General features: G+C 45.5%; 2 long non-coding RNA genes across 2 annotated transcripts; both read right to left on the reverse strand.

Moving 5' to 3' along the window:
• Positions 1-14050: 14050 nt before the first annotated feature.
• Positions 14051-15101, reverse strand: LOC119318802. Its single transcript, XR_005154250.1, has 2 exons — positions 14273-15101; positions 14051-14107 (listed from the first exon to the last, which is right to left on the reverse strand). It is a non-coding gene; the product is annotated as an uncharacterized LOC119318802 (long non-coding RNA).
• A 147-nt stretch (positions 15102-15248) lies between these two features.
• Positions 15249-17558, reverse strand: LOC119315230. The gene is made up of 4 exons (XR_005152638.1): positions 17425-17558; positions 16791-16862; positions 16062-16122; positions 15249-15413 (listed from the first exon to the last, which is right to left on the reverse strand). It is a non-coding gene; the product is annotated as an uncharacterized LOC119315230 (long non-coding RNA).
• Between the last annotated feature and the right edge of the window lie 961 nt (positions 17559-18519).

Genomic DNA, 18519 nt, shown 5'->3' on the forward strand with positions numbered 1-18519 from the left:
AAAGAAGCCTTTGCCGGTAGGGTTTCAGACAAACTGTTTGCCATCTGCTGGCTGATGGCAAAGCCTTTGCCATCCGCCGACCATGCCTTTGCCATCTGCCATGGCAGATGGCAAAGTGCCAGATTCCAGTAGTGATATATTTGCTTTTGGGGAGAAAAAAATAAAGGAGAAGGATTCATCACGTTTTACGATACGGAGCCGCCGCCAAGCCCTAAAACCTCTCGGGAGGGCTGATCTGGAGTCCGTTCGGGACTCCGGAGAGGGGAATCCGTCGCCATCGTCATCATCAACCTTCCTCCATCACCAATTTCATGATGCTCACCACCGTGCGTGAGTAATTCCATCGTAGGCTTGCTGGACGGTGATGGGTTGGATGAGATTTATCATGTAATCGAGTTAGTTTTGTTAGGGTTTGATCGCTAGTATCCACTATGTTCTGAGATTAATGTTGCTATGACTTTGCTATGCTTAATGCTTTTCACTAGGGCCCGAGTGCCATGATTTCAGATCCGAACCTATTATATTTTCATCAATATATGAGAGTTCTTGATCCTATCTTGCAACTCTATAGTCACCTACTATGTGTTATGATCCGGCAACCCCGAAGTGACAATAATCGGGACCACTCCCGGTGATGACCATAGTTTGAGGAGTTCATATATTCACTATGTGTTAATGCTTTGGTCCGATACTCTATTAAAAGGAGGCCTTAATATCCCTTAGTTTCCGCTAGGACCCCGCTGCCACAGGAGGGTAGGACAAAAGATGCCATGCAAGTTCTTTTCCATAAGCATGTATGACTATATTCAGAATATATGCCTACATTACATTGATGAATTGGATCTAATTCTGTGTCACCCTAGGTTATGACTGTTACATGATGAACCGCATCCGTCAAAATTCTCTATCACCGATCCATTGCCTACGAGCTTTCCATATATTGTTCTCTGCTTATTTACTTTTCCGTTGCTATTGCTATCATCACCACAAAATACCAAAAACACTACTTTTGCTACCATTACCTTTTGCTATCGTTACGAGTACTATCATATTACTTTGCTACTAAATACTTTGCTGCAGATATTAAGTTTCCAAGTGTGATTGAATTGAAAACTCAGCTGCTAATACTTGAGAATATTCTTGGGCTCCCCTTGTGTCGTATCAATAAATTTGGGTTGAATACTCTACCCTCGAAAACTGTTGCGATCCCCTATACTTGTGGGTTATCAAGACTATTTTCTGGCGCCGTTGTCGGGGAGCATAGCTCTATTCTTTGAGTCACTTAGGATTTATATCTGCTTATCATTATGAAGAACTTGAGAGATCCAAAAACCAAGATTTATCCCTCAACTACGAGGGGAGGTAAGGAACTACCATCTAGCTCTCTGATGACCCACAAGTATAGGGGATCTATCGTAGTCCTTTAGATAAGTAAGAGTGTCGAACCTAACGAGGAGCAAAAGGAAATGATAAGCGGTTTTCAGCAAGGTATTCTTTGCAATCACTGAAATAATAGGTAACAGATAGTTTTGTGATAGGATAATTTGTAACGAGTAACAAGTAACAAAAGTAAATAAAGTGCAGCAAGGTGGCCCAATCCTTTTTGTGGCAAAGGACAAGCCTAGACAAACTCTTATATAGAGAAAAGCGCTGCCGAGGACACATGGGAATATCGTCAAGCTAGTTTTCATCACGTTCATATGATTCGTGCTCGGTACTTTGATAATTTGGTATGTGGGTGGACCGGTTCTTGGGTGCTGTCCTTACTTGGACAAGCATCCCACTTATGATTAACCTCTATTGCAAGCATCCGCAACTACAACAAAAGTATTAAGGTAAACCTAACCATAACATGAAACATGTGGATCCAAATCAGCCCCTTACAAAGCAACGCATAAACTAGGGTTTAGCTTCTGTCACTCTAGCAACACATCATCTACTTATTACTTCCCAATGCCTTCCTCTAGGCCCAAATAATGGTGAAGTTTCATGTAGTCGATGTTCACATAACACCACTAGAGGAGAGACAACATACATCTCATCAAAATATCGAACGAATACCAAATTCACATGACTACTAATAGCAAGACTTCTCCCATGTCCTCAGGAACAAACGTAACTACTCACAAAGCATATTCATGTTCATAATCAGAGGGGTATTAATATGCATAAAGGATCTGAACATATGATCTTCCACCAAATAAACCAACTAGCATCAACTACAAGGAGTAATTAACACTACTAGCAACCCACATGTACCAATCTCGGACTTAGAGACAAGAACTGGATACAAGAGATGAACTAGGGTTTGAGATGAGATGGTGCTGGTGAAGATGTTGATGGAGATTGACCCCCTCCCGATGAGAGGATCGTTGGCGACGACGATGGCTGTCGGTGTCAAAACTGGTGGATCTCGGGTAGGGGGTCCCGAACTGTGCGACTAAGGCGGATGGTAACAGGAGGCAGGGGACACGATGTTTTACCCAGGTTTGGGCCCTCTTGATAGAGGTAAAACCCTACGTCCTGCTCGATTGTTCTTGATGATATGAGTATTACAAGAGTAGATCTACCACGAGATCAGAGAGGCTAAACCCTAGAAGCTAGCCTATGGTATGATTGTATGTTGTCCTACGGACTAAAACCCTCCAGTTTATATAGACACCGGAGGGGCACTACAAAAAAAAGACACCATGACATTTTGGGCCGAACGATTTTTTTCTATCATACATATGACACTTCTATAACGATAATTGTGACAAAACCCGGTATCATCATAGATGTGGTGGCCTCCTACTTCTATGACAAAAAATCATGACAGAAAATGGGCTTTTCGTCCAGGGCGGGCCGGAGACGCAGCTGCATGACATTCTTTGGGCCGTCCATGACAGAAAAAACCATGATAGAAGTGAGGGCGAGGAAAATTTCGGAGAGTTCCCGGTTATGGTGGGAGGTCGGGGCCGAGCGATGCGCCTTTCTCTCGTACACGTGCGCGCGTGTGTGCGAGGCGTTGGCTCTAACTGAACCGAAGCGAGGCGTTGGACTCTAACTGAACCCGAGCGATTGCACTGCAGGCTACGCGTTACTGAACCCGGGCGATCGATCGACGGCTGTTAACTGAACCCGATCGAGCGATTCCTCCGCTACTGGTGCTAACTGAAGCCAATCGATTGGATGAACAGTGAGCGTTGCCGGGGAGGGGGGGTTGGATGAACAGTGAGCGGTGGCGTTGCCTCTGGATGAACAGGACCCCGTGGTGTGGTGGAGGGCTGGATGAACAGTAGACGGTGGAGGGGTGCCCGTGGGGGGGTGGTTGAACAGGACCCCGTGGTGTGGAAGGCTGGATGAACAGTAGACGGTTGAGGGGTGCCCGTGGAGGGGTGGTTGAACAGTAGCCGGTGGAGTAGCGCGTGGTGGAGGCTGGATGAACAGGAGCCCGTGGAGGCTGGAGGAGGTCATCGGTAGCCCGTGGAGGCTGGAGGAGGTCGACGGTGGAGATGAACAGTATCCCGTGGAGTCCCGTTTTGCGATACGCCACACCCCTCCCGATGAACAGGACCCCCATTTCGACCGTAGGAGGTCCGTTTCGTCCGTTTTGCGGTACGCCACACCCCTCCCGATCAACAGGACCCCCGTTTCGACCGTAGGAGGTCCGTTTCCTCCGTTTTGCGGTACGCCACACCCTTCCCGATCAGTAGGACCCCCGTTTCGACCGTAGGAGGTCTGTTTCCTCCGTTCTACGGTACGCCAGGCCTTGTTTCCATCGCCTGTTCCGTCCAAGCCCTCCCGATGAACATGACCACGCATTCCGTTCCGACCCAGCCGGTTGGCTCCCACGCGTTCCGTTGCCTCCCGATGAACACGACACATTCCGTTGCCTCCCAATGAACACGATGCATTCCGTTGCCTCCCCATGAACACGACGCTTTCCGTTGCCTCCCCATGAACACGACGCATTCCGTTGCCTCCCCATGAACACGACGACAACGCTGTTTCTCCGTTCTGACCCAGCCATGTACACGAGCCCTGGCCGTACGTATGCGCGAGTAGGCGTTCGAGACCCTGCCCGTATGTACATATACGTGGCCGTATTTTCTTTCTTGCACCCTAGCCGCTGTACGTACGTGTACATGGTACGTGCGCGCCTTTACTACGACACGTGCACGCCTCTACTATGACACGTGCGCGCCTCTACATCGACCAGTATGTACGTACATGTTCGCGACCAGAATGACAACGCTACATACGCTTCGACCAGGTGGGTCCCGACTGTCAGGCACTTCCTTGCCTGCGAAGATGTAGCTAGTGGGTCCCAGCAGTCAGGGGGGCGAATCGTTTTGTTTTTTGTTTTTGCCCGGATGCACTTCCTTGCGTGCGAAGGTGTAGCTGCTGGGTCCCAACAGTCAGGGGAACGAATCGTTTTTTTGCCCGGACGCACTTCCTTGCATGCGAAGGTGTAGCTGGTGGGTCCCAGCAGTCGGGGGGTGAATCAATTTTTTTTGGACGCACTTCCTTGCGTGCGAAGATGTAGCTGGTGGGTCCCAGCAGTCAGGGGGTGAATCATTTTTTCTGGACGCACTTCCTTGCGTGCGAAGATGTAGCTCATGGGTCCCAGCAGTCAGGGGGCGAATCATTTTTTTGCGAAATACGGTGGCCCGTCCGATGGGTCCCCGCTGTCAGGTGGAGGAATAATTATTTTGCGCGTAATAAGGAGGCACTTCCTTGCGGCTGTCGTGGACCCAGCTGTCAGCCTCTCCACGTACAGTCCATGTCCGATGAAAGTCGTTCCTTGACCATGTTGATCATGCCGCACCGAGAGCACCAGGGCGGTGGACGACGGCGAGGTCTAGGAAGGGGACAACGTGGAGCCGGGGAAGACGTGGCAGTGGATGCACACGCGGAGAGGAGTACGAGGGTTCACTGTTTCGGTTGCGCTGTCGTCGCCGCAGAATAACAGGGGGTGTGGGTGAGTGGAGGGATGGCCTGGCCAGTGGTGGGAGTAGTAAGGGGCGGTGAGGCCTCCGCGGCAGCACAGCCGGCCACGGGAGGCAGGAGTAGACGGCATGACCGGCGCTGCTTTGGGCGGCTGGAGCAAGAAGACCAAAGGTTGAAGAAGCACGACGGCCGTTGGATGGACATTGTACGGTCACTGCAGCTAGAATCGTTTATATTGAGTAAGTTGACAAAGCCCTTGGTACATCAACTTAGTAGGCCCATAGGTCAGCTTCTGAAACAGTGCGTCCCAGATGTCAGGGGGAGGAATCATTTTTTGGGCGGGTGAAGCTAGAATATCCGAGATTGAAGAAGAAGCACGACATCCATTGGATGGACATCCAACGACCACTGCTACTAGAACCGTGTGTTGACTATAAGTTGGCAAAGCCTTGCATACGCGTCAACTCTATTTTTTTAGGGGACGCGTCAACTTAGTAAGGCCAGAAGTGTGTGGCAGAGAACTTATAGCCCATTTGAGATTTGTAAGAATGTGTAGCCCATTTTTGAATTCTAATGGAATTTACTACAGCCCATTTACAGTTTGTTAACAGTACAGTCCATTTCAACCAACCGTTCAAAACTGAATTCAATAAAATTCCCCACATTTTAATGGGATCCGAAATATTTTTATCCCGAAATTTCTAGTCAGATTAAATACAATTTCAATATGAATTTATATTACGTAAAAATCCAACGAAACATTGCGCTCACAACAATTAATGAAATTAAAATTTTCAATATCCAAAAATAATATTTTATAAAGTAATCACGTGGTTGGTGCATTTTTTATAGTTACTGCCCACTTTTTATAATTACATCCCATTTATTATTTCTTAAAGCCCATTTTCTTGTTAAGCCTAATGCATCCCTCCTAGGAAAGATTTGCAGCCCAGCGGGGCAGAGAATAACAACTTGACCTTGCCTGGGTATTCCTAAAAAAAGTATAGCTGGGCTAGCCATTTCCAGCTTGAAAAAAATTAATATCTGGGCTGGATATCTGGCCTGGGCTAGACGGGCCACAGCCCGCCCAGTTAATACCTGCAGTGATGTTTTCGTTGTTGTTCAGAGGAGAAAAAAATAATATCTGGGCTAAACATCGAAAAACTCTGCAGTGCTCACACCTCAAAAACACAAATACTGCTCGACCTGCTTGGTCCCAGCTGTCGGCCGCTTCTTGTGCAATTCTCTCATTTATTGAAAACTCCCTCCTTTCCGGTTTATAAGGCTCAATTCAAAAATCTCACCAACCAAGGTAGATGATGAGTGGTGGAATATTTTTTATAGTTTGCAAAAGTACCCAATTAATGCTCTTGTTTTCCTAAAAAAAATTATGTTTACGAATGCATTAATTACAATGCATGCATGCATAAAGTGCTTGCATTGGTCAGTTTTCTCTCAATACTTGCATGCAATGATTTAATGCACCTTGAAGTCTGAACATGTGATGGGGAACAACCAAATTGAGCCTTATAAAATAGAAAAACTAAAATTTTGAGATAAGTCCTATAAACCGGAAAGGAGGGAGTACTACATCGGTTGACAATGGTGTGGGACCGTGATGTCAGAAAACAAGGAGGAAGCAAAATAAATTATAGTTATATATATATAATAAGGAGGCACTTGCTTACGTGAGGCTATGGACCTGGTGGGTCCCCATTGTCATCCTCTCCAAGTAAAGTCATCTCCTCGCCCGTGCACGCTTTCCTCCCGAAACAGTCAGCGCCGCCCTCCCCGCTTCCCGGTGCAGGCGATTGCTCCGCCTTCAAACGACACAAGTGCCGTCCGTCTGTCCATCTGCTGCCCACATTAATGATACACGGTTGCCGAGGCGGCTACTCCAACGCCACACGTCCGTCCCTCTCCCCGCCCACCATTGCTATATAAACTGTTGCGCCGGCCATATCCGCAGTCATCCGCATCCATTCCCTTTCTCCTGTCCACACCACTATTGCCCACCATGGCTTCCTCGCGCTCCAACGCTCTTTGGGACGGGCGGACAACGGACCACAAAGAGATGGCAGCCATTGCTGCCGACCGGCTGGCCGGCAGGCAGTCGGAGGATGACGACGTCCCAATAGAGAACATGGTAGTCGACGATCCAGCGCCAACCACGTCCTCCGCGCCATCCTCGCCGGTGCATTGCACCATGACCATCGGCGAGGCCCGTGCCCAATATATAGACAGGGTGAGGCAGATGCATGAGGAGAAGTTCCGGGAGGCGCATGCCGACGCCGCCTACAACCACCATCTCCTTGAGGAGCACCTGCAGGCGGAGGAGCAGATCACCTCGGAGCGGGCGGAGCAGGAGGCGTTGCTCGACTCGTACCGCTCCGCCCGCAAGGGCCGCCTTGAGCGCTGGCGGTACCGCATGCAGGTGGCGGAGGCTGCGGCCGCCTACAAAGAGGCTAGCAAAGAGGGCGATGAAGCGGGCGAGGCGCTGTTTGGCGAGACCGAGGACGAGGCAGAGGACAATGCCGGCTCCGACGAGTCCCCGCTCCGCTGGCGTCGATGAGGCCCTGCTCCGCCAAGGCTCCGTGGCGCCAACAACGAGGCAGAGGACACCGCCGGCTCCGCCGAGGCCCCGCCCCGCTGCCAATGAGGCCGCACCACACAGAAAATGAGGAAGAGTAGAACACGGTAGGTCGCCTCCGCTCGGGTCCAAGTAAGGCCACTGCTACTACCCTTCGGTTGAAGCCAAGCTAGGCAGGTTGACCATTGATGGCCGGTTAGCTTCTTTGCGGCGACGTGGAGTCGGAGAGCTGCGCTGGAGAAGAACGCTGCTTCTACTTAACTGCTGGTGCAGTTGGCTGACTGACACGTGGGCCCAACAGGCCACATGTCAGTTACGCAACTGCACCTGCAGTTAAGTCACTGAACCTTCTGTTCGGCTCAGCGGGACACAGGTGGGTAGCTTTGGTTAATTAATTATACCTCCAGCGCACCCCTTTTTAGTTGAAGAATGTATGAAATATTGAAATGTAATGAAATCCGGCATGTTTATATGAAATCCGACCGTATATGAATGAATTTATTTCGATTAGTTCGAATTCCTGTATCACTAGCATTGGATGAACATGCAAAACAATACGTACTAGCATTATTCCCAGGGTGATCACCTCGTTTGCAGCAGTTTCACATGTACTCCCTCCGGTCCTTTCTAGTCTGCATATAAGTTTTGTCTGCAGTCAAAGTATCTCTACTTTGACCAATCTTATACAAAAAAGTATGCACTTTCACAATGTGCGAAGTAAAAAGGAACAGAAGGAATAAAAAGAGTTTGAGCACCTTTTTAGCGTTTCTGTACATTGCAATCAAACACACAGGCCTGACAATTCATAGAGAATATTCAAAACAATCGATGATTATGCATCTCAGCGACTCACATGTCAGAGGCAATATTTACTTCACAACTAAAGAATAAAGAAAAAAAATTGATCGACGCTGCTGACAGCAAAGGGCGTCCCATTCGAAAATATCAAACACATGTCTTGCTAAAATCAATGAGAAAAATTTGACAAGGTTGTCCCATTCCAAAATATCAAATGCCTACGATTGTGGAATGAGCAGGGTTTGCCATCAGTTCGGACATTGACATGGCACCTCGTGCTAAATAAACCAGTTGTTCTTGTTGTGCAGTTCCACCAAAATCAACCAAATTCGCGCGTAGCTTGTATGATTTCGCCCTTATATGTTGCAATGCCTTGAACTTATCGGCACCTCCTTTCTTGTGGTGGAAATGAATGATTCGATGTATTCATGAACATTTTGTGCAGTTCCCATTGAAACCAAGCCGAGCACCCCTGTTTGCACAAATACAAAAACGTGCTTAGTATAAAGCAAACTATACTATGAATTGACAGTTTCAACACGCACATACATGGTCCATGTAGAGCACACTTTTAGAAAAACGAAACTCACCAGAAAGAATCAGAACAACATTGTACTCGCGCATCACAGCAAAAAGATGGAGATTTTCCAGTCCTTCTGAGCTGAAGTTAGTTTGGTCTTGTGGGGAGTAATGTAACCATCCTTCAACTGCTCCTTCTGATGAGAAGATAGACATGGCTTCTTCATCCTGGCATAATCGGAACTAGTCACTTCACGTACTCCATATTCTTCTTCAGAGGAAGATGATCCTGTTGTGCAAAGGCAAGAGGACTACTAAATGCTAGCATCCCTGTTTGCTCGAAAAAAAGGAAAGGAAATATTTAAAACAACACAGATGAAGCACTTCTCAAGGACAATACCACTTTTTCATGACAGTATCTAAACAGTAGCACAACACCAATAGAGATGACAAAGCTCAATCATATGGATGAAATCAGTGGGTGAGTACCAACCTTTGTCAGGAGGCTTATTGTGTAGAGCATACAGATGAAGCACTTCTCCGGAACCATCTATTGCTATCTACGGTGGTGGCCATGCTTACTATATACTCCTCGATTAGTTTAATGTTTCCAACATCTTCTTGTGCAGTTCCACTAAAATATATGGTATCTTCAAAGAAGATCCCTGTTTGCACAAGTTGAGATAATTACATATTACATTAAGAGTGGCATCAAATCAGTGGCAAAACAATTGCCCGTTCCAGCGATAGCAATAAATTAAGATGCAAAACTATATCATTACTTGTGTCATCACAGTTCCAGTGCTTCATTACAGCACCGGGAGTTGATTTTTGTTTTTCTTCCGCTTGTTCTTCCCCTTCACCACTTGGTTCAATAATAGACAAGCTTCGCCTTCAATGTAAGATTTGGCATGTCAATTAGGGAGCACAAGTATAGTACTAAACTTAATTTTCTGATGAAAGTGACAAAATACAGGCCAGCAGTTGTGCAATATCCTTATCTTACCTCAATGGGATATTACGGTGCACATATAGATTGGAAGTCTTGTCTCCATTTGTGCAGTTCACTAAAATCAAGCAACATTATCGTACAAGTAGCACAACATATGAAAGCACACTGCAGAATCATGTGAAAGAAGGCTAGTACTGACCTCTCATGATGCGGAATTCAAACAACTCACAAGAAGAAGATCTGAACCAAATTCGCCTTAACGGATAGGAAGTAAGATCTCCTCTTTGTGCAGTTCAACTAAGATCAAGCAATCAAGTAACGTTGTCAGTGTGACATTTTGGTTGAACTGCACAAAACACTCTTAAAACAGAAGTGTTTTGTGCAGTGCAACAAAAGGTCACAATGGCAACGAGGTGAAGTAGATAACCCTATTTACACAGAGGTGCAAAGGAAACAATTAGTAGTCAATAACGGTGGATGACACAGAAGCCAACAAAAAGAAGCATCTACCTTATCTAAATGGGAAAGAAAGCAAGACAGTAGCATTTCTCAAACGGTGGCATTGATTAATATTAACGTAGAGATTATATTAACAATAAAATTCGTTAAACATGTAATTTGCTTTTAACTTTGGCATTGCATCAATTTTCCAGCGGCATTATTAGAGGGTGTTTGTTTACAGGGACATTTTGGTGTAGGGACTAAAAAAACCCCGTGTCAGTCCCATCTAAACCAAACATGAGGGACTTTTAGGGACTAAACGTGGGCATTTGGGACTAAAGAAAGAAGACCCCAAGGGAGTCTTTTTGGGACTTTTTCCAACAGTTGCCCCTGCCACGCATCGCACCTTGTCTGTATTAGTTCATTACTAGGGGTAACATGGTCTTTTAGCATGTCATTTAATAACCTCTAGTCCATGTTTAGTCCCTGGAACCAAGCAGGTAGGGACTAGGTAGTTTTTAACCAAACATGGCCTTAGATTAACAACAGCTAATGAGTTGCACAGGACAGTGGACGCACCAGCAGCATGTGCATCTACCGATGTACTGTGGTCATGCACAGTCTGTTGCAACAAAGAACAAACAACCAAGGAGCATATTTGTGTTGGTCCCAGTTTTGTTATCTTTAGACACCTTTCCCTATGTGAGTGCAGCAAATCTAGTCTTGCTCAAACTCTACAGCCTTGTCCCTTCCTTTCCTTTTTGAACTAGTACTTTCGCCCCTTCCTTTCCTCTTTGAACCACGTCCTAGATTTATGCGATACAACTTTCCCCACTACTTCCCCCCATTCCTTTCCTCTTTGAACCACGTCCTAGATTCATGCTATACAACTTTCCCCCTTCATTTCCTCCTTGAACCACGTCCTAGATTCATGCTATATACAACTTTTCCCACTACTTTCCCCCACTCCTTTCCTCTTTGAACCACGTCCTAGATTCATGGTATACATGCAGCTAGAGCAATGCATGTGGAGTAAGTAAATTATACCTTAAGGTTCTTGGGGCGTGGTTCGGTGGGCGACGGGACGATGGCGAAGAAGAAGGGGTTGGAGGCCCTCCTGCGCCGCCACTGGGTTGAAAGTGAGCAGCTACACCGGTAGTCTCTCGCCAACGGCAACAGCGTTAAGCCTCCTTCCCTTCCCGGCGGACGGATCCTGCCGGCTCTTTGAGCAGCAGTGAGGGGAGAGAGAGGCCAACAAAGTCTTGTTTAGATCTGGAGAGGGCGAGAGAGTGTGAAGAGAGCAACTACTCCCTCCGTTCCAAATTACTCGTCGAAGAAATGGATGTATCTAGAACTAAAATACATCTAGATACATCCATACCCGCGACAAGTAATTCGGAGCGGAGGGAGAGGGCGAGAGAGTGTGAAGAGAGCAACTACAAGCGCTGAGGCTCCAGCGTGTATATATATAGTGGAGAGAGAGTGTGAAGCGTGCAAACCCTAGAAAACATTTTGACCAGTCAAAGAATCCTCCTGGCACAAATTATGCTCAAGTATAGTTATCGAACCCGAGACCTCAAGTTAGAAGGTGCAAAGGGACCAAGGTGCGTGTGTGTGTGTGTTTAACATCATGTGTGTGTTAGAGAGAGCGACAGATCGACCTACTCCTACAGAGAGATGTTGTGTAGTGTACGATTTTAGTTGCGAGAGTCGGTGCATCCTCTCGTTTCTGGGCGTGTCCGGTAGGGACATGCGGACAGCTGCCACGCCCGCTCCTGACCAGCCTGGCCCACCCAAAGCCCCTCCATCGCCCGCGCGCTTCCCGCCCGAAACGGTCAGCGCCGCTCCAAAGAATCGGTGCCGCATTCATGCCCGGGCAGAGCGGACGCGACCTCTCACTGGCGCAAGAGTGATGGTTACTGCTGGGTCTATGTGATTTGACGGCTCATTGGTCTTTATTACTGAGGTGGTAGGACTGCTGGATGTCCCACGCTTTCGGCGAAAGGAGGTACTACTACTAGATTACATGGCCCACCTCACACTATCAGCGTGCGACACCTAACTCTTTACATAGTACTCCCTCCGTTCCTAAATATTACTAGATGAGTCCCCGCGCGTTGCCACGGAACAGCGGTATATCTCTCTGCACAAACTTATCGATTTCATAGAACTAAAAAAACTCTATAACCGCATGACAAATGTCGTAGCCAAACTAAATAAACTCCCATCATCATTTAGATCATCCCACGTAAGGAAAAAAGATCAGCCAACTCCTACCGCATAATGGGATTATATATATTTTTGACATGTTAATGGGACTTAAAAGCTCACTTACATGCATGCTACCGGTGCATGCTTGCATGTAGACATGTTGATGTGATTTTAAACCCACTCACATGCATGTGCCATGGTATTTTTGCATGCTTGCATGTGGCTTAGTGCGGAGCCTCTCAACGTCTAGATCAGACGGCTATTATGGACCGATTTAGTTCATCTAACGACTACATCAATTTTGATGATGTGGCTCAAGGAGAGGATAGAGAATTCCTAGTAGTGAGGGCTAGCTATTACTAGTAGATAAGTCTTTGTAGAGATTCCACTACATACGGAACAAAATGAATGAATCTACACTTAAAATGCATCTATATACATCCGCATGTGGTTCATGGTGAAATATCTACAAAGACTTATATTTAGGAACGGGGGAGACGGCGTACTAAGCAAGCTTCTCCTCGTTCTGCGAGTTGACGGGACACATCAAAAGTACTCCAGTGTATAGAGCCTTGCCTCTAAGGTAGGCCCCACATGGTTTGCCTCTTTTTTAACATAACACGTCAAGTCGCAATTTATTTGTTCACCCGTGGTAGACTATCCTCCCTCCACCAAGTGGACAACCAGTGCACGTGCCAAATTACCATGCGGGCTTCCTTTTTCATACAGAAATGAGCTCCACAGTGTACCCGCGCGGGTGTGGTTGGGAAAGAGACGAGAGTACGTGCGCCCACTACACCATAGCACTACATCCCCAACAGACAAATTGGTCGGGAATACAGGTTCCCCTAACAAACAGTCGGATGGGAAAGAGTATTGCCGATCAACACTGTCTGTTGGGGAAAGTCCATACGGGAAAACCCTTTCCCGACCGACATACCTTTCCCGACCGACTGCTTGTCGGCTATGGCATATCTTTCCCGACCAACGATCTGTTGGGCCTGTGATGGGCATTTCCCGACCAACAGTCCGTTCGGGCTACCATGGGCCTTTCCCGACCGACTGTTGGACAGGGTAATATTTCCCGACCAACAATCTGTTGGGGTTGCCATGGGCCTTTCCCTACCGACTATGAGATTGCAAATTATTTCCCAACCAACGTTCAGTTGGGCCTGGCATTAACCTTTCCCGACCAACTGTCTGACGGGGTTTGTTGTTTTAGCGACCAACAACCGTTAGCCCTCCCATTGTTAGATTTCACATTACCAATAGAATGTCAATCAAGTTACATAATTCATAATAGTATAAGGTGCATGTCATCCAACAATATTAAACTAAAATCAAACAATAATAACACACATTCATTATTTTTTCACATATATATAGTTAATCTGTTATGAACTGATGACCATCAAAGTTTCCTATAAACTAATGTAAGTAATTAAATAAAGGAAACGTTATGGTTCATTGTCTGAGAGCAAATATTCCTTGTTTTGTTTTCTAGAATTTGTCTAAGAGGCACATTGTCTGCCTTGGCTCCTACTAGTGGGGAAGCAACTACATGCCCATCCTCATAGCCTTCGAAAAAGATCCTTGCATCGTTCTCATACTTGACATCAAAGCTTTCATTCTTCATCTTGGAGGACATCCTCCAGCTTGAAAATCTGCAAGTCAAAATCCACAGTTAATATTCTGCACCACAAATGGAGAACATTGTATTTTCTATAAGCTTCCTTCAATATCATTTCATATGAAAGCAACTGAAGAGAATTCATTATCATTAACGAGAAAAGGGGAAGCCCTTGTACAAATTTTAGAAGAGCATGTACCTTTTGCTCCCCTCTTTTGTGTTTCCTGTAAACTTCTTTTGCTATATCCTGACATACAATTTATCCTGGTCTATTGCCCATGGGGGATAACTTGCCATTCTTACATAAGTGAAAGGAGCAAGAAATCAGACGATTAAGAACAGATAGCTACGAAGGCATTTGCTAAGCATCTGCAACATGATAAATGATAATAGTACACATGGCCATCCAAAACGCCAGTGGTAGTAAGTTTCCATCATTAGTTTTTTTAGTTTCCGTCACGCAAAGAGTTTCCCTGTGCCATAAAAAGATACATATGAATTTATGTACCACTTGTTATAATAATCAACAAACAGACGCAACTCGATGTCTCCATATGTTTGTGCTTCATTCGAGAGCTCCTCGTTCACCACCTTATTTTTATGCTTTTATCAAAGGCAGCAAAAGAGGCACATAAGTATTGACCACGAAGTGAGGAGCTGTAATTCTAGAATAAAAAGATACATAGTGAACGAAAATGCAATCAAAACAGGAAGAAGGATCTTCAATAAGGTGGTCACTACCCACGCATGATACCCCAGTTATACGAACCACCATTCTACGTTTAAAATTATTTGCTGTAGAGATTAACCCAATAAAAAGATAAAGGAATTTATCCATGGGGGCAGGTGGAACCTTCAATATTTCCAAATCAGTGACATGCTTAAAGTCCTCTGTTGTAGGCAAGCCATTTGCTATCACAGACAACAATTTAATATCTCCTTCGATCATTACTTCACCAACAAACCCAGGCTATAAATCCAAGTAAAAAAGCAAGGTGAGATCTTACCAATGCCGTTGCCACCATGGATGACTAGCTCCTGGTCATTGAAAGTTAATTGGGTGGAGATGAGTGTCAAACAATAAAATTTTAATAATCAACAACCAGAAGAGGTACATCTCTATATAGCTTCGCAGGCTATCCATGTTATCATGCCCTGTCGAAAAGGAATTTCCTATTGAGGCATGGTATAGAGGCACTAGTTTGGTTCAAATGTTTTACTGTCTTCCAATTCAAGTATGGCGATATTTTGCCGGAAACATAGGCAACCATTGGACTAATGTGAGAATGTAAAGGGACTTACCAGTTGGTTGATAAGTGTTGCCAGAATATCTTGCAGCTCTGTCAAAAATAAAGGGCCAAAGGTGAAATTGCAGTTATGTCAAGTCAAAGAATGTAGTACAGCTCTCAAAGAACAAATATGGTACAACTAGAATTTACCAGTTTGGTTTTCAACTACTTTTATTGCATATATAAATAAAGTTAAATTGCAGTGACTAAGCCTGTGGAGTTTGGGGCAAGGCGGACATATTCAACTTTGATATTGAATATTGACAAGGAGTTCAAGTGGATATCATATTATGCCATGTACATTAATAATATTTACATACCCATCAAACTTAAAAGTAGATGTACAAATAAAATTCAGATCACTGCCTGCGAAAGCAGTTTGACATATCTTAAAGATATTTATGTTGCTCTAGAAAAATAAGGCTACTCGACGAAACAATTAAGCCATGAAGATTCTAAAGCAAGAGTTACTTTTCATCGGTGGTGTTCCAGTGACTACCCATGTGTTGTGATGGATGTTTGCACTGGGAGAAATCAAGAATCACCAATGTTAGAAGAATTGTGTAAGTGGATCCTCAATTCTATAGAAGTAATGGTATAACATGTCATCATTTCACATTTTGAATTCTGAAATTGGATAACTAAGTCATCCTTGACAATGTTGACCTCTTCGATACCAAGAATGGTGTTCACTACTACCATTTTCAAGGTCGTGATCTTGCCATCAGTGGTCGTGGTCTTGTGAATGGCCTTCTTCTTCCTGTCATCGGTGGAAAACTAAGTACAATAACAAGAGGAGAAATGCTTCATATATTTGTACTCTTAAGCTGACACACGTCCACTAAATGGCATTCAATGACAGATCAATCTTGAAATGCGACACCAATATGTTTAGATGGTGATCAATATGGTTAGTGACCCCGCTTCAAATTGGGCATTTCTACAGAGGATAGCAGCAATGATTCACAGGGCACACATTATTAATTTTGAGGAAACATTTTAGGTCTGAAACAAAGGATTCACACAAGTTAAATAGATATATGTAGAATAGACAACATGCTGAAAGCAGGAAACGCTACTGCTCGCTCATAGAAAAATTAATCCATGAATCAAAGTAGTGCTAGTTTTTTTTACATAAAATTGCGCGCTGTGCCGATGTGGTGCATGACTCCGCCGCCGGGGGTTGAAATCTGTACACTGTAGGTAGAGAGGGGAGGAGGAGGAAACTAATGGGCAGTGCTTATCTAGCTATTTAATTTAGTTTTCAAGGACTACACTTTACATAATCGAACCATTTGTTTGCCTAACATGTGGATCACAGGAAACAAAATAGGTGCTACAGGAATTGAACTTCACAGGAAACAATGATGTTTTAGCAGGAATTCATGAAATCAATATCAAACATGGTCTAACAGTATAAGAAAATACCTTTTGGAAATCCACACATCATTCGGATCCCGCTGGTTAGTAGGTTTGGCTGCGTTCTTTTGTCAGGCACTGCTATAAATGTTCACCAACAATATTATAAGGTTGTATCATACATTGTCCATACAAAAATAACCTGAAAAAACAAAATCTGAAATATACAAGTTGAACATAAGGCTACTCATCAAGGAAAAGCAAGAGATTATGCAAGGAATATATTTTGTAGAGGTCAGGTTCATCACTTTTATCATGGTAAGGCTGGTTTCATAATCCAATTCCATCTACATTAACATGTAAGTGCTGTAGAAAACATGACAGAGTTCAGAATCAGATTTCAGATTATGGCCAGCTTATTTTACAAAACTATTTTGTATCCCCTCTCAAATGCTACATGTGGGTACTTTACTTCAAACAAATAATCTTTTCTGGGTGCCCGTTGGCAAGGACAAAGGATATTTGTATTGAATAAATTTATACATATAAATGTCTGATTATGAATTTTTTTGCCCACAAATCTGAAGTTGTCCAACAGAAGCACAACGGGAATATCAGAAATAGGTTTGCAATGATTGAAGAGCGTAGACGCAAATAGTCCACTCAAGAACTAATTTGAGAAATACGTACACTCTGAACTCACTTTGGTCTCTTCAGATCGCGAATGGTACAAAGAAGGCATGTCTTTTGACATCCGCACATAAGAAGGTCATCGGGACTTGGGGCAGAACGTCAAATGGATGGTCTCTGAAGAAGAACCCACTGGCACTGATGTTTCCGATCTGTGAGATGAATTTGGTTGTCAGGTGAGAGAGAGAGAGAGAGAGAGAGAGAGAGAGAGAGAGAGAGAGAGAGAGAGAGAGAGATGTTCGCACGGACATAAATCTCCGCCGCCGGCAACCTGGAGGGGCAACGGCGGGGAGCAGGGCCGCGTGGGGGGCACTGGTAGGCAGGACGACGTGGGGCCGGCAGTGGAGGAGCAAGATAGCATGGGAAGTGCTTCTCCACGGCCGACATAGTCTTCCCCGGGATCTGCCCGGCACCCAGGATGACGAAGAGGCTGGAGTTCTTGGTGACGGGGTGGGGATGGAGCACCTTGGTGGTGGAGAGGGTTCGATCTCGGGGGGGGGATGGGTGCTGTGGGGGCGGCAGGAGGGTTTGAGGACGACGACGCGGTGCAGCGGCCGACCGGAGAGAGCAGTGAGCGTCGCGATGTTGGGGGCGGCGTGAGCGGCGGCTAGTGGTGGGGAATTAGGGATTTCACGGTACTGGGAAGGAAAGAGCAGCGAGGTTCGCGGGCTGGGCCAAAACTTGGTGCTAAAATTTTTCGTCTGCGCGCGCTTGGCGCATTTAGCCACAAGCGGTCAGTCGGCGTTATTTACCGACCCATAGTTCGAAGTGTATACAAGAATTTCCGACCGACCGCTCGATGGCATTTGTGCATGCATTCCCGACCGACTGTTGGTCGGCGTATGAAATCTTTCCCAACCAACAGTCTGACTAGGGGTTTCTCAACCAACGATCGGTCGGTAATTGACAACTTTCCCAGCACACGTCGGTAGGGAATAACGTACCATGGTGTAGTGGCCGTGCATGCACCTCTTCTCTTCGTGCACGCCCCCCACCTACGTGTGTGTGTGTGAGAGATACAAACCACGTTCGTGAGTGTTTTTTGTTTTGGGGTGGGGGGTTGATTTCGTGAATTATTTGTGGGAATATGTGTCGATGACATCTCAAA

This window comes from Triticum dicoccoides, chromosome 6A, assembly GCF_002162155.2.
Source record: "Triticum dicoccoides isolate Atlit2015 ecotype Zavitan chromosome 6A, WEW_v2.0, whole genome shotgun sequence".
Classification (NCBI taxonomy): domain Eukaryota; kingdom Viridiplantae; phylum Streptophyta; class Magnoliopsida; order Poales; family Poaceae; genus Triticum; species Triticum dicoccoides.